The sequence below is a fragment of the Phyllostomus discolor genome, chromosome 1 (assembly GCF_004126475.2).
Source record: "Phyllostomus discolor isolate MPI-MPIP mPhyDis1 chromosome 1, mPhyDis1.pri.v3, whole genome shotgun sequence".
NCBI classification, from domain to species: domain Eukaryota; kingdom Metazoa; phylum Chordata; class Mammalia; order Chiroptera; family Phyllostomidae; genus Phyllostomus; species Phyllostomus discolor.
This window is the reverse complement of record NC_040903.2, coordinates 14,897,624-14,902,697: the sequence shown is the minus strand read 5'-3', so window position 1 is coordinate 14,902,697 and position 5,074 is coordinate 14,897,624. Positions and strand designations below refer to the sequence as shown.

Below are 5,074 nucleotides of genomic sequence, written 5' to 3'. Positions count from 1 at the left end.
TCAAGGCTCATCAGATTCTTTATTTCTCCAGACATGGAAACTGAATCTTTGATTTTAAAACCAAATTTGGACTCTTGACTCTGGAACTCCAATTTCTTTCTCTTTTTTTAAAGATTTCATTTATTTATTCTTAGATAAAGGGGAACGGGAGGAGAAAGAGAGGGAGAGAAATATTGACGTGCAAGATATACATCAATCAGTTGCCTCCCACATGCCCCCAACTGAGGACCTGGCCCCCAGCTCAGGCACATGCCCTGACTGGGAATCGACCCAGTGGCCTTGTGGTCTGCAGGACAGCGCTCAATCCACTGAGCCACACCAGTCAGGGTATGGAACCCCAATGTCCTTAGTGAGTTGCTCTCTGGAATTAAGTGCAGGATAAGTGTTGTTCGTAAAGGCCGAGATGAGAGTGTGTGACTGGGAGGAAGTATAACTGATTCCATGCCATCTACCTTCTCTACTTTGACTCTTCTCCATAGGATGGTCTTTGTCTTGGCCTCCTTGTAAGTCCTCCTAAGGTTCTAATCTTTTCTGGACTCAGCGCCTAGCTCTTCTATTCTGAAACCAAACCTGGATTCTAGACTCTTCAATGTCCACTTCTAAAGCAAGCTGTTGCTTCATAGTATAACTCACGTAAGGTTTTGGGTTGAATGCTTTGATGAGGATTTTCCATTGATCTTCTGTGAATCTGGTACAGCCTTGTCTCCTATTCCTTGGAATTGGACAACAGATCTGAGCCATGCTGGAAGAGGGAAGTCGTAGCCTTCAACCAGGAAAACCGGGCCTTCACTCAATCTTTTACAAATAAGAATGACACCAGCAGCCAGGAGCTGAGGAGCAGAGGGGATATTCATCTTGACCCCAGTGGCATTATTCAGTCCAGAAAAGATCTATGATCTTTCAGAAATGGTATCCTTTCAGAGCACCGGTTTCCCCGTTCTTTGCAGTGTTGTAGTTGAATCAAGCTCCTGTCTACCTCTGTGGTTCCAGAAGCATATAAATCAGGTGTTCGAGCTGTCAGCAGATTTATGAACTATCAGCCATGCCCCAAACACCAGGCAAAATGCTACGGGGAACACAAAGATGAATAAGATGTGACCCTTGCTCTCCAAGATCCTGCCAGCGTGGATGAAGAGACAGGACATATACATAAAAAGATAACTAATGACCTGATCTTGCCGGTGAGTGATATGGTCCTGCAGGCTACAGAAGTTCAGAGGAGGAAGACGGATGACAGTAGGGGGAGGCAGCTGCTCCTCAGGCACTTGCAGGAGCTTGTTAGGCAGAGGGCAGACTTCACAGCGAAGAGGGGATGAAGTGATGCATGCTTTATATCATGCAATATGAAAATGCCCAGGTGCCGTGCGCATTTGTCATTTTAGCAGCATCCATTTGCTTTCTGCTAATAGTACCCTGAATATCTTCTGGCAAACCATTCCTCTCCCATTCTCAATCCATGAGGTAAGCTGGGGCTTCTCCCCCCAACCAAATTCTCACTTTTCTCCCAGCTCCAGGAGTTAAGCACATAGCCATGCCTCACCAAGCTCCCTCACCACAGGGGTTGACTGGCATAGAGCACAGGTTTCATCATCCAATATAGCTGCAACATCCTTGCCACATGCCCCACATTGAGCCAACCATAGACTGTCCCAGCTGCTGGAAAGCTGGGTTTGAACTTGAGAGGATGGGACTCAGAAGCTGCTGGGGACCACCATTTAGAGATGAGAATGGGGACAATATAGCAGAAGAGGACCTGGGACGGAGAGAGAAATCAGATGCTGAGGTTAGCTTTGAGCCCCGGAAGCCAGCTAACAGGGGGTCTACCCCTGGATTTCTCGTCAAGTTCCCTCTTCACTGTAGCCAGACTGAATTGGGTCCTGTCTTTGCAAACAGAAGGAGTTCCAGATGAAACCACTATGAGTGTAATTTCATTTGCTTAACACCTCCCTGAGCTGCAAGTCAAGGGCTGCCCTGTTTTCTAGACCAACTATGCCATTCGTATAGCTTATTAGCACCATCGTTACATCAACCATTTCACCCTTGCTTCCCACCAAGTCCTATGACATATAAGTCTATCTTTTGATTTCAGTGTTTTCCCGATTTCTGAGAATTCCACTGACCTATACATTAAATCAGCAAGGACTTATTGTGTGCCTTTTGCCTACTCAGGACAAAGCACTGGACTGGTTGAATGGGAGCACAAAAAGGAAGCAGAACAATGTGCCAGGCACTGTCCAGGTGCTGGTGGAGGCAGCAGTGAATTAACAGGAGAGTCTGTTGTCCTCATGGCATCTGCAGCCTGGTGGAGGAATAAGATGTGGCAATGGATAGTAGGTAATTGCTTCTTGGCCACTCAGCCTCCCCTTATAATAGCTCCTGATTCCTTTCAGAGAGTGACTTCTCATCCTGGCATTCTTGGTTGGACTGTAAGTTTAGGGGCCCCGTGTTTTCCTATCACTAATAATGTCACGGCTGTAGAACATTTCCCCTGTGCCAGTCACAATCACAGGTTCATCCCTTCAGTCCTCCCCAAACCCCACAAATAGTCGTCTCTATCTGCAGAAGGGGAAGCTAGGGCATAGCAAGAATGACAAATTCAAAGTTACGTAGGTAGTAGGTGGCAGAGCCAGGATTCAAATTCAGACTGTCTCCAGAGACCTGCACTTACCATCAACCTACACTGCCTTACAGAGTCAGTGAGCACGTGTTGTCTGGGTGGGGCACAGTTCTGAGCAGGTCCGCCTGTTCTTTCCCACAGAAATCAGAACTGTGAGGATGGTGACACAAGGACAGACAATACAGTTGAGGTGGACTTGTTTTTAATCCTCACCCGAGGACATGCTTATTGATTTTAGAGTGAGAGGAAGGGGGGGGGAGAGAGAGAGAGAGAGAGAAGGAGAGAGAGAGGAGGAGAGAAAGAGAGAGAGAAACATCAATGTGAGAGAGAAATAGCAATCGGTTGCCTCTTACATGTACCCCAACCAGACATAGAACCTGCAACCTAGGTATGTTCCCTGACTGGGGATAGAACCCACAACCTTTTGGTGCACAGGATGATGTTCAACCAACTGAGCCACCGGGCACAGTGGGTTTTTGCATATCTCGCACTTGCCCGGAACCCTGGAGCTTCCTGTCATTCTCCCTTGCAGTCCCTGATTTTCCACCATTCACTGTACTCTGCAGACCACCCCATGTGCTTCCTTAACTCCCTTTGGACTTCAGTTAGTGTCAGCTTTGGTTGCCTGTCACTAGGAACCCTTATAGAGACAGAAACTTCCACGTGGCATAGACAAAGGGCTTGGGGCTTCATAGCTGTGTGAATGTTTGTGAAAGCCAAAGGAAGCCTTGGGCGTGGGGGAAGGTATTTGTGCAAACAGAGAAAGCTCAGGGATGTACGGCGGCAGAATGCAAGTCAAATATGTCAGGAGTCCTAGGGAGCATATTTTCATCTCAATCACTGAGAAAAAAATTGGTTTGGGCTCCTACCCAGCCCTTTCTCCTTCTCTCCTTGGATGTGAAGATTGAATGCTTGCAGGGAGCAGACCCCCAGTGGTGTCTTGCACGGGTTTCAGACAGACATCAAAGTTAATCCGCTCTCTGATCTAAGCAAAATGGTGATGAGGGTTTCATGGGACAGCAGCTCCACTAATTGTGGCACTGCAGCACAGCTGATGTATTTTTAGAATGTTGTGGATTCCCAAGAAGTATCAGTACTTTCTGCAGAGAAGCAGTCAGACGAGAAGGTTAGGGCTTGGAATAGAACGGGGTCTAATGCAGGATTCTCTGGACCTGTACTTCTGAGAATCTGTAGGGGAAAGAAATCTTTCTGTTTTCATCTTCACTCTGACTCTCTGGGTGCCCATTCATCTGTCTAACTGTTTCTGATTTAGATCATTTGTCAAGGTTTTCTTCTCTGATCTGCTCTTTTCATCTGAGATTTCCCCAGATGTCTGTCTTGGCTTATCTCTTGCCATACTGCGCACCCCACCGTTTTAACTAATATCTTCATGACTTCCAGAGCTAGGTGTCCAGACCAGCCTTTCTGCTGCATGCTAGCCTCGTGTGCCTGGTAGACATCAGGTTCAAGACCCGCTTGTTCCTATTCCCTCCTCTTCAACGCTCATTGCCACTGGTGTGGTTGGAGGCTGCATCAACTCTCCCGGGCCATGGCTTCCTCACTCATGTTGCATGTACCATCTTCTTTACAGTGAGCTGCCTCTTTCACGGGGTAACCAAAGTTATCCTCTGAAAACATAGAGCTGCTCCATCATTGCGCTTCTCGGAAGCTTCAGCATCTTCCTAAAGTATGAATCCTCAGCCTTCATTACTCTGGCTTTGGCCGGCCAGTCATTAAAGGCTATTGCCGCATCTATGGGCCGCTGCCGAGTGCAAGAATTGGTCTCCGTGTTCTGGTTGCCACGGTCCGTGCCTGTTTCACAGCTGATGGAATCAGCAAGGACATATGGTCCAGAACAAAGTCAAAGGTCCAAAATCTCTGCCAAGGTGGGGAAAGGGCTGGCCCAATCAGAGTCTCTGCCTGTGGAGTTTCAGCTGTGAAGTCAGAGAGAGCCGGGAGGGAGCAGAGGGAGCAGACGTCGGACAGATAGATGCACGGGGAACGGCAGTGAGTAAGCAGGGCGCTGTGAGTAAGCCACGGAGATGAGTCAGTGAGTGAGCTGTGACAGAGTAACTCAGAGAGTAGATAGGGGAAGGATCGGCTGGGAGCAGGAAGCAGAGAACAATGGAGGAGAATTAAAATGAAGATCCAGAAATCCCAGCTGCTGAGATGTAACAAGATACCCTAAGCCCTAGGGCAGCCAGGGACACATTCATTCATTGTGTTCTACTGCTTTTGCGGAGCAGCCACCATATACCAGGAACTGTTCTAAGCATTAGACGAGGTCCTTGCCTCATGGAACATGCATTCAGTCAGGGAGGTAGGTAGGAAATAGATTTAAAAATAAACCAGGCTCACAGATACACGGCCAAAGTGCAGAGCCCGCATGCGCTTGCTCTGCAAAGAACAGCGAGGAGGGCGATGTGTCCTGGGAGGAGTCGGTGGAGTAGACAGTGT

General features: G+C 48.0%; 1 pseudogene; it reads right to left on the bottom strand.

Annotated features, from left to right (window-relative positions):
- LOC118498537 lies at positions 1 to 1,025 on the bottom strand (annotated as a pseudogene).
- Positions 1,026 to 5,074: the final 4,049 nt, after the last annotated feature.